At 58.1% G+C, this 11,279-nt stretch overlaps 1 pseudogene; it reads left to right on the top strand.

Moving 5' to 3' along the window:
* Positions 1-320: 320 nt before the first annotated feature.
* On the top strand, positions 321-5,497 carry LOC114083863 (carbohydrate sulfotransferase 13-like; annotated as a pseudogene).
* Positions 5,498-11,279: the final 5,782 nt, after the last annotated feature.

Below are 11,279 nucleotides of genomic sequence, written 5' to 3'. Positions count from 1 at the left end.
TAAGGAAACCAAATGCCAAGGGACAGTAGCTAGGAGGGACCTGCTCCTCCTACTTCACCACTGGTGAAGGCTTCTTGTGACACCCCAGGGCAGGGACTTTTCTGGCAACGAGTTCCCACCCGCCCAGCCTCTAACCTGGGCGAGCTGCTGACCTACTCCATGGGGGCAGAGTCCGAAGACTTGTGTCCCCACCTGCCATCGCCCGCCTCCTCAGTCCCCAGGCTCCTTGGAATGCACCACCCGGATGGGCCGGGCGGGTCCTGGAGCCCGGCGCCAATGTCCCCGCGCTGTGTAGGCCTGTCGCCCCTGAGCGGTGCAGCATGGGCAGGCGCTGCTCCTGGAGGCGGTGCACATTGGTGGCCGCGGGTCTGGGCGCTGCGCCGCTGCTACTGCTGTGCACCCTGCACCCTGGTGAGTGACGGCCCGGGTGACAGCCCAGCTCCCGCTGCCCCTCCGAGCTCGGGGTCCCAACCCCCAACCCCACAGCGGCCTGTCCCCTGGAGATCGCGGGGCCACCTACTGTCCCTTCAGTGGCTCCGAAGGCAGGAGGAGGTGGAGAGCATTTGGCCACCCTGGAATGCAGTTCCAAATGCAGTTCCAAATGGGAGCAGGACCATCACAGTGAGGGGACACTGGACTCTCTTCAGTCTTCAGCTGTCCATTTGTATCTTTGGCCCTGCCCCCTGGAGTCCCCTGCAGTCCACACCCTAGGAATACTTGGTGCTCCTCTGGACCCCCCTCAGGTCTGGTCTGGCTGGGAGAACTGGGCGGCCAGTCCCCACTGTGCAGGCCCCAGCCACTCCCTGGCCAGGAACAGGACAGCATGTCTACTTGGAGTGCTCAGACGTCCTCCTTGAAAATCTCCCAGCCGCCCATTTCATAGAGGAGGAAACTGAGGTCAGAGTGGACCACAGTGTAGCTATGTAGTCCGTCTGGAGCTGGGGGTTACTCAGTGGCCTGATCTTGGTGACTGTCATTTCCCTGTGTGTGTGTGTGTGGGGGGATGTCTGGGGGTCTCTTCTGGCCTCCCACATCCCCACTGTTGGCTCTATGAAACCCTTGGACCCTCCAGACAGCTGTGTATCTCAAGGAGGGAGAGACAGCAGGACTCTGGGATCAGGGTGACCCAAAGAATGAGGCCCAGGGAACATTTACCCACAGAGGGACAGAGGGCCCAGGCTGGTAGCCTAAAGGCCACTCAACAAGCCCTGTTGAGTGAGGCTGTGTCTAGGAAGGTGTAGGTGTCTGTCACAGCCCACAGCAAAGGCACAGTCAGCCCGCACCCGGGTGCCCTTGGGGATAGCACTGAGCTCCTGCAGCTTTGGCATGAGGACCTGCCTGCTCTGGCCCTGCCTCACCTCTCTGGGACGGAGGCCAGGGCTGGTCCAGGGTCCAGGTGTGCAAAGCCAGGGGGAACCCTGGGGTGCCCACTGGGCCTCTGCCCACTCCCCCAGCCCCTCTGTGACTCCCTCCATGACTGGATGCAGCTGGGGCCTCTCTGGGCCCAGGAAGGAGCTGGAATCACCTATATATAGGGAGACAGGGCCTTCCTAAGTGGCTGAGGCTGGCTTTGAACTCAAGATCCTTCTGCCTCAACCTCCCAAGCCACTGGATGACAGGAATGCATCACCCTGCCCAGCTGTTTTTATTTTTTACTTTGAGACAGATCTCATCAACTTGCTGAGGCTGGCTTCCAACCTGTGATTCCCCTGCCCCAGCCTCCCAAGTCACCACGTCACCTTCTGAGTTCTGACCCTTCTGACATCCCTCCTCCCACCAACTGGGAGACTGGCTTGTGTGGGATAAGGAAGACAGAGATGACACTTGCTGTGGCACACAACTGTAATTCCTGTGACTAGGGAGACTGAGGCAGGAGGATTGGGAGTTGGAGGCCAGCCTCAGCAACTCAGTGAGACCCTGTCTCTAAATAAAACACAAACTATGGCTGGGGATGTGGCTCTGTGGTTAAGGCCCTGTGTTCACGGAGATGTCCTTCCACATCTTCCTTCCTGGAGAGGGTGAGGGAAGGGGCCCAGGGACCTCAGGTGCTGGGGACAATGGGCATCCTGAGCCTGAGCAGAACAGGGTCTTGGAGACTCCGTTTGGGAGCCCTGCAGTGTAGGTGCTGCTGGTCAGCCAGGCTGTGGGGTGGCTGTCTGCTCGCAGCGTCTTGCAACACTTCCACTAGCCACAACTTATTAACTGGAAACTGGGTGGTGTGACCTTTGCCCACAGCATGGGGAGTCTCCAGATAACTTGTCCCCTACCCATGGTGGCCTCTCCTGGTCTCTTTGACATCCCTGCTCCCTCCTCCAGCCCCTCCCCCGCCTCCTGTTTCTCCATTTTCAAAGCAAAAACGCCCTTCTCTCCCCAGCATGGCTCCTGGTGGCTGCCATGAGTCACCCAGGCCTTAGCTCAGGTCCAGGCCTGTCGCCCTAGGAGGGACTTGGAGCTGAGGACACTGGCCCAGGCTGTCCAGGTAATGGGAGTGGGTCCCCTGGTGTGGCCCTGCTGGAGGGTCTCCGGGGGAGCTTTAGGACACCCCTCTTTAGATCCTCTGCCCTTTCTATCCCTGTCTGTGGCCAGCCTGCCCATCTGGGTCCTGTGGTCTGGGTGCTGGGTGGGCGTGGGTGTGGGTAGGGCTGGACCTGCCCTGTAATCAGTGGCCACAGCTATTTTGGACTTTTCTCTGATGCCTGACCACTTGTCCCCACTGCCTGCTGGCCCTTGGGGACTGCTGCAGGCTGTGATCTGCCCAGGAAATAACAGGCCCTGGGCAAGGGCGGGGCATCTGGTCCAAATTGCAGGGCCCTGGAATAGACGGGCTGCTCTCCAGAGCTGCCCGCTCCCAGCTGTGGCCCTGGACACACCCCTTCACTAAGTGACCTCAGGCTAGAGGGGCAACTCTCATCTGCAAAATGACAATAAGAACCCACCTTCTCTCTAGGTGGTGAGGTTCCCCCCTACAAGCTCAGCCCAGGGGACAGCTGCTGTACCTGGCCAGCAGCCGTGGCTACCTGGGGCCTCTCTGACTCTGAGGGACCAGACAACATGGCTGCCCTCTCCTGGTGAGTGTGTTGTTCTGGGAAGGCAACCACAGGTCCCCCAGAGGTTCCTGAGTCCCAGTCTGGTGATAGAAATCCAAGTTCTAGAACCATCCATGACCCCCAAGGGTCTCAGGCAGGTCTCTGCCTCCTCCCAGTGCCCTGGTCACAGGGGAGTCTGGCTTTTGTTCCAGGGACACATGGCATAGTCTGGGGTGTTGAGGGAGCCTGAAAAATGTGTTTTGAGACAGGGTCTCGATAAGTTGCTGAGGCTGCCTCAGCCTCCCAAATAAATAAAAAGGGCTGGGGACGTGGCTCAGTAGTTAAGTGCCCCTGGGTTCAATCCCTGGCACCAAATTATTCTATAGTGTTAGGGAGACCAAGAAACGTAGGAACGAGATTATGTTCCCAAGTCCCAGATGTGTCCAGACCCCCGAGTCCACGGCTTGCTCACCCCATACAGCACTGACACCTCTTCTCTGTGTCCCCACAGCATTTGAAAACATGTCCCTGGGCTCCATTTGGCTTAGAGGGGAGAAGAAGAGTCCCCTGCAGTTACTCTGTGACCTGGAACAGGTAGGTGGACAGAGCCAATCCCACGGCTGCATCCCCAGCTATGGGGACCCAGAGTGCCTGCGTGTACCTGCTGGCAAACAGGACTGGATCCGGGGCATGGGGGTCATGCTCCTTAGCTCAGGCTTTGTCCAGTGAGTGACAAGGGCAGGTCTTGGGGATACACTGAGACCCCTGGGGTCTCCACCCACCCTTCCTGCAATCCCTCATCCCTCCAGCCCCATAATTTTAGGAGCCCCACCCTCTTCTTGGCCTCCAGCAGAGGACCATGGGATCCACTGCGCATGCTTGTAAGGCCGTTGCCCATACTCAGCTCCCAGTGCGCACCGTGCGCACACCCCCACCATCTCCCTGTGCGCTGCTTATTGATTTAGGATGGAGTTACAGCCGGAAAAGCCCATTGTAAGTTGAAAATATCCTTTGTTTTGTTTATTTATTTATTTATTTTTATTTTTTGCACCAGGGATTGAACCCAGGGGTGCTTAACCACTGAGCCCCATCCCCAGCCCTTTTTAAACTTTAATTTTTATTTAAGAAAATGTTTTGGCATCGGGGATTGAACGCAGGGACACTCAACCACTGAGCCATGTCCCCAGCCCCTTTTAAATATTTTTAATTTAGAGACAGGGTCTTGCTCAGTTTCTTAGGGCCTCGCTAAGTTGCTGAGGCTGGCCTTGAACTCGTGATCCTCCCGCCTCAGCCTCCAGGGCGCTGGGATGACAGGCGTGCGCCACCGCACCTGGCACAGCAAGGCCACTTGGACATCATTCTTCTCTTGTCCTGTCCATTCTGAGCGCCTCTCCTGATACTTGAGGGTGTCTCCAGTGCACGCGATTGGTCCCGTCCTTCGCAGAGCCTCAGCAGGGTTAGGTCCCATTGGGCCCACTCCAAGTCCAGGTCTGATTCTCCTGCTGGGATTGGTGGCCGCGATCGGTGCCAGGCCCGGGGTCTAGTCCAGGTTCGCGAGTCCCTGGGCGCGCCTCATCTGGTAGCCCCAGGGCCCAGGAGCTCACTGGGGCCAGCAGCTCTGATGCGTGTCCCTGTCACCCGCAGGGCCCGCTCTCGGCCCTGGCGGAGGTGCACCGGCAGCATGCCGACCTGCTCCGCCGAGCCTGCAGCTGTCACATGCTCCGGCAGCGGCTGCTGCAGCCAGAGGACCTGCGGCACGTGTTGGTGGACGATGCACACGGGCTGCTCTACTGCTATGTGCCCAAGGTGGCCTGCACCAACTGGAAGCGAGTGCTGCTGGTACTGAACGGCTGCGCCCTTGGCGACGCGCGCGCCATCCCCGAGCATGAGGCGCACGCGCCGGGCAGCCTGCGCTCACTGGCCGAATTTAGCCCCGCGGAGGTCAACCAGCGCCTGCACGCCTCTGTGCTGTTCATGCGTGAGCCCTTCGAGTGCCTGGCGTCCGCCTACCGCAACAAGCTCTCGCGACCCTACAGCGCCACCTTCCAGCGCCGCTATGGCATGAGCATCGTGCGACGCCTGCGTCCCTGCGCCCAGCCTGAGGCGCTGACCCGCTGCCCAACGTGCGCTTTGCTGAGTTCCTGACCTACGTGCTGGACCCGCGCACGCGGCGCGACGAGCCCTTCAAAGAGCATTGGGAGCGTGCCCACGTGCTCTGCCACCCGTGTCGCCTGCACTATGACATCATGGGCAAGTTCCAGACGCTGGCCGAGGACCTGGCTTTTGTGCTGGGCCTGGTGGGCACCCCGGACCTGCGCTTCCCCGCGCTGCAGGCGTTGCCTGCGCGTGATCTGGCTGCGCGCCTCTTCCAGGACATCAGCCCCTTCTACCAGCGGCGCCTCTTCGATCTGTACAAGATGGACTTCCTGCTCTTCAACTACTGGGCCCCCTCCTACCTGTGGCTGTGCTAGGGTCCCTGTGGTGGCCGCAAGAAGGGCAGTGCTTTCCCGGCAGGGCCTGGGACGTGGCGGCTGCGTGGGGGTCTGCGATGGGCCCAAGAAAGACTCCCCCTTTGAGAACCACTGCAAACACATTTACTGAGCCAGCCACCCATCTGGGTGCAGGTCCCCTGTGGCCAGATTGGGGTACTGCCTGGCTCAAGTGGCTGTAGACCTGTCACCCTGCCTCTGCCTGTTTCTTCTACCTGCTCCAGGTGACAGGTACCTTCCCAAGCCGCTTGGGTGGCCAAGAGTTTATAATCCATTTTTTCGTTTTTAGGCTGCAAGTGGCCAATTTGAGGGTCAAATCTGACCCAATCCTGCTCATGGGGCCATAGAGCAGAATGCTACCTTGTGGCTCTTGTGGCCCCAACTAGTGCCCTTGCCCACCTCACCCACCTGGGCAAGGACAGACCTGGCCAACGGGAGAAGATCTCCATTGGGCCAGTCTCAGGATCCAGAGTGAGCTGCCTTCCACTCCGCGGGTCGCAGATGGGTCCCTTGTGGCTGGCCCCACCCCGAGTTCCCCTTTGATCTCAGTCTTTCCAGATGCTACATCTTGTCTTTCTGGGTGCCAGAGGAGCCCTGGGCACACCTTGGTGGCAGATTACATAGGACATTGGTGGGGCTGGGGGTGGAGGAGTTCTGTTTTAGAAATAAAAGTGTTTTGTTACTTTTTGATTGGATGGAGTTTTTCTGCCTCTCTGGTGCCTTTGCTGAAGGGACCTGGGGCTGTCAGATCTTGGGAAATCCCCGAGTTTCCCTTGCTGCTGAGTGGCCTAGGAAATCCAGATGGCCATGAGGGTTTGGAGTACAGTGGTCGCAGAACCTGACTTAATCTGCAGCGGTCCCCAGTTGTGCAGAGGGGGTGCCCTGGGGCAGCAGGAGTGCTAAGTGCAGGTATGAGGGTCCGTCCAGTGACAATTTGGAGACAGTCTCATCTTTCACTATGACCAGGCTAAAGATTCAACACCAAACCAGCTCAGCCAAGCCCTGTCCTTAGAACCACTGTGTGTGTGTGTGTGTGTGTGTGTGTGTGTGTGTGTGTGCATGTGTATGATTGGGTATGTGTTTGTCGGGCCCTTGAGGACTACAGGGAACCGGGGGGTTCTGGAAGATTCTTCCTGGTGTCCTCTTTGGCTGTCCTCAGTTCTTGATCCTTTCTGGGTGGGTCTAGGTCATCTGGCCACTGCCCTCTCAAGGCAGGGTCCTCAGTGTGGTCAGTGGATGACCCAAGAGAGTCTTGTGTTCAGAACTGGGTGACACAGGAGGTGCTCGGGTGGCCTTTCATTTGACACCCCCTTTGCTGGTAACTATTAAGACAGTCCCCCTTTCCTCAAGTGACAGACAACAGGAACTAAAGGTCACGTGGCATTTTTTATTTTTTGGGAACCAGGGATTGAACTCAGGGACACTTGACCATGGACCCCCATCCCCAGCCCTGTTTTGCATTTTATTGAGAGACAGGGTCTCACTGAGTTGCTTAGGGCCTCCCTTTGGCTGAGGCTGACTTTGAACTCACGATCCTCCTGCCTCAACCTCCTGAGTCACTGGGATGACAAGCGTGGGCCACTGAGCCTGGCAAAACCCCTCTTAATCTGTCTTGTAGATCATTCCAAATCAATATACAGAGTTGGTTCTTCACTTTTAAAGTCTACACAGTATGTCTGAGTAGGTGTAAATATCAGTAGTTTCCTACTAGTAGTGTTTGGTTGGTTTGAGGTCTTTCACTATTTCTGACAGTACTGGAGTGACTAGCGTGTCCTATCATCTTGACTTCCATGTGTATTTGGATCAAGTCCTTAGTGACATTTGCTTTATTTCTCTTTTTTCTGGTCCGGGGGATTGAACCCAGGGGTGCTTAACCACTGAGCCCCATCCCCAGCCCTTTTCATATATAGGGTTTCATGAAGTTGCTTAGGGCCTCACTTAAGTTGCTGAGGTTGGCCTCCAACTTTGGGTCCTCCTGCCTCAGCCTCCGGAGACATGTGCTTTCTTCCTGAGCCTCATACCAGTCCTGCAAGCTGATACATAATGACCCCACTTCTACACACCAGAAAAGAGAGACTCTGAGACAGTGACCAGTCCACGCAGAAGTGGGATTTCAATGTACAAACTTTATTACTATGTACACGTGTGGTAGATGTGGTTCTTGGGGAGGCAGAGAGGTCCTGGTCTCCCGTGTCCATCAGGGCATTCCCCTCACGACAGACTCTGCAGCTTCTGCCCAGAGCATGCAGAGGAGAAGGTGGCTGAGAGGAAGGTCACCACAGACCTGGGGGCATCAGGAGAAGCCCCTCGATGGCTGATTTGCTTCCCTGAGCCAGGGGTCATTAGTGTCGCTGTGCAGAGGGAATGGCGTGTGTCCGGCTTGCTTGGGGAAGTGGAGGCTCAATAACTTGAGTTCCCAAAGGTGGCACTGGGGTGGCTGTGGTGGCGATGGGTAGATGCTGGCTGATGCGGTGTGCTGTGGAGCCCTGAGCCTAGGGAGCCAGCCACATCCACACCTCACCCCAGGAACACAGCCAGTGGGGTCCAGGGGTGGAAGAGGGGGCTCCCTCGGGTGGTTTTAACCAGAGCGGCTACGACCTGTCCTCATCTCTCCCACCGAGCCTGATGACCTGCTGGCTGCCCAGGAAGGCCAGAGTGCACCACAGGCTCACCTCCTGTGGCCACCAACACCCAACACCCAAGCCCAGACTTGGCAGGTCCCTGTGGCCTCCTGTGCCCACATGGCCGGGGGTTCTCAAGTGCTACCCATGCATGAGGTGATGGGCAGGGACACCTCTCTTCACCAGACCCCTTCTAGGGCACCCTCTTCAGTAGATATATGTGGGGACATGTTGGATGGCACTTCCACCCAGGGGTACCCACCCGCTGCCTGTCTCTTAGGGATGGAAAGTGGCCTGTCCCTCTCTCTAGGAGGGACCTTACATTATTCCCTCATGGGGCATCAGCATGTGAAATCCCCCAGCCCCTCCTTCCCCAAGCTCCCTGATGCCCCACCATTTTCGCTCCCTGCCCTTCTCTGAAGGCCGGCCTTCATGGCTCCCAGGGGGAGGCTCAGGCAGGAGGCCAGAAATGGGGGACAAGGTGGGGACCCTCTCCCACATGTAGCCACCAGGCACTAGATAGATCACATTTCACCTAAGGGGGGTTCCATTCAGTGTCTGTGGCAGGACTTGGGGACCTGATGGTCCTGCGGCTCCATGAGAAGGGGACAGTGGGGCTTAGGGGCAGAGGCCGAGGTGCATGCTGTGTGGGAGAGGCCGGGGCACCGGGTGGGGCTGGGGCACCAGGAAGCTGGGGTGCAGGCCTTTGTCCCAGACCATCGGGATCATGATGCACTGTCGCCGGCAAGTGAGCCCTGTTACTTTTGGTGTGTGTCTGGGGTGGTTCTTTCCTATACTGCGTCCTGGGCTGGCCTGTGGTCACTGGAGGGCTGCCAGGGCGGGACTCACCCTGGGACAGGGATGGACCTTGTGGCCACCAGCTTTTTCTGCACGGGCAACAAGTCCCTGGGGGAGGTGTTCCTGCTGTCCCAGACTTTCAGGGACTCGGTGGTGGGCTCTGTCATCCACAAGAACCTGCAACACATGTCCTCTTGTGGAGGTGGCCCCCCGAAGGCGCGCTCGCCCTTCTGGAACTTTCTACCTGCCAGGCACCCTTCTGCATGCTTGACCTGGGCACCTCTCTGGAGGCCCCTCAGTCTGGGCTAGGATAAGGTGGGGGACAGTAGGCAACAAGGCAGCTTGAGACTGTCCCCACAGCAGGGCTCCTAGGGCCTGGGCACGGGGGAATCTGCCCCTTGAACGCTCCGGAATGCCCTGGTGGCGGGGCTGGGGGCACAGGGGACTTAGGGGTCTGGGCTTTGGGTACCTGTATGGAAAGTTGTTGGTGAATCTGTCTTGGGTCTTGCTCTTGGGTTTCTTATGTTGGGGACACCTCTTGTGGGTTCTCGGTTCCATGGTGCAGGGTGTCAGGACGGGGCCATTTTAGCCATGGCTGGAAGGCAAGGGGTATTCTCTAGAGAAGGGCAGGATGGGACACAGTGCTGCAGAGGCCTTGCTTAATTCTGCCCCTCTGTGGATGACATGCCATCATCACCTCCAGATTTGGGGAGGGACATGGAAGCTCTGAAAGGCCAGTGCAGGGGACAGGAGGGCTTTGGGTGGGTGCTGGACTATGTGGCCTCAGAAAGTTTGGGTGGGCAGAACCCAGAAGTCCCTCAAAGCCATTCCATGGTGGCCATACTAGTTGCCTACGTGAGGGGCACGGGCCTAGCACCTTGACTCCTTCAGCTTCCCAGGGGTGGGAGTCCGGGGCAGCCCTCTGACCTCATGAGTATCCATCCTGGATCATCTCTACCACTGGCCACTCGCTGCTCCCCAAACTGACTTGGGGCTATCCTTCCTGGCCACATGGGCTGCCAGAGGTCTCCAGGCAGCCCCATCCCCAATTCTGAGCATGACCACGGTGGGGCATGCGTCAGACAGTCCAGGAAGGACAACAGGAGGGTTGCTATGGTTTCCCCAAGGCTGGACCCCTGGCCACAAGCCTCCCTTGGGAGGCTCAGCCAGAAGGGAGGCCCAGCCCCAGGGGGGACCTCAAGAAGATGCCAGGCCACTGCGCTCTGGTTAGGAGAGGCCATTGGGGCGGACGTTGACCATGGTCCTCACTGTCACCCCATGGAGGGAGCGTGCACTCCATGGCTCTGGCCAGGAAGGGCCCATAGAAGCCTCTGAGGTCACAATCAGGGCAACAGCTAAATCCTGGGTTTTGCTGGCCCAGGGAGTGACCGTGGACAGCAGCGAGCAGGTGGAGATGTCACTGTGGCTGACCTGTCCTGGCGGACCTTGTCATGACCCGAGCTCCAGCCCCCAGGTACCACCAGGCCAGGGTCTGGCCTGGGCCTTGGGCTCTGCAGCCTGAATTCCTGTCTTCTGCCTCTCTGCTCCCCAGTTACCGTCATCTGCCAGGGGACAGTGTTAGTACCACCTCAAGGGTTATGGGGGGCATCGGATGTGGTCACACGTGTCACATGCTTAGAATGATCTTGTGTCCTGGGGAGGCCTGGCAAGGCTGAGAACAGCTGGTCAGAGCTGCCTGTCCATCACCCCTGCATGGATGAGGGAATATGGACCAGGGTTGGAGTGTCCTTGGGCTAAGATGGTTCTTCTGGAAGCAGGAGGTAGGAAGAAAGGAGAGGCAGGGAGCAATGGCCCTTTCTGCTCTGAGGTCACTGGGCCTTGCTCAAGAGTGTGAATATGAAGGCTAATGTACACGTGTTGGGGGGGGGCTCTGAGAAGCGGCCCTGAGGACAAGGAACTCACTGAGGGAATCCTTCAGCAGAAGGAGGTGGAAGGACAGGGGGTGTGGGGAGAGGCTGGACCAGGACAGGAGCTGTCCAGCCTGGTCCTGGGCAGCCCCTGCACCTCCAGGAGGGGCCATATTTTCCTGCGCCAGGTAGTTGATCTTAGGTGTGTGTGTGGGGGTTGTGGAGTAGTGGCCCTGAGCAATGGCCTCCTGGCATAGGGGACCTGGGGTGACCTTACTCTCCTGTTGATGAAGACTAAGAACAGACTGAGAGGGAGACAGTGAGTGGGAGGGGTACAGGTCAGAGCTCTTAGGAGACTCCCAGGAGATTGCTTTCCCCTCCCTCCCTCCCTCCCTCCCTTCCTCCCTTTATGTTTCTTTTCTTTCTCTCTCTCCCTCTCTCTTTCTTTTTGGTACCAGAGATGGAACCCAGGGGTGC

The sequence above is a fragment of the Marmota flaviventris genome, chromosome 13 (assembly GCF_047511675.1).
Source record: "Marmota flaviventris isolate mMarFla1 chromosome 13, mMarFla1.hap1, whole genome shotgun sequence".
Taxonomy (NCBI): domain Eukaryota; kingdom Metazoa; phylum Chordata; class Mammalia; order Rodentia; family Sciuridae; genus Marmota; species Marmota flaviventris.
Note: the sequence above shows the minus strand (reverse complement) of the source record. Positions and strands in the feature narration are given on the sequence as shown.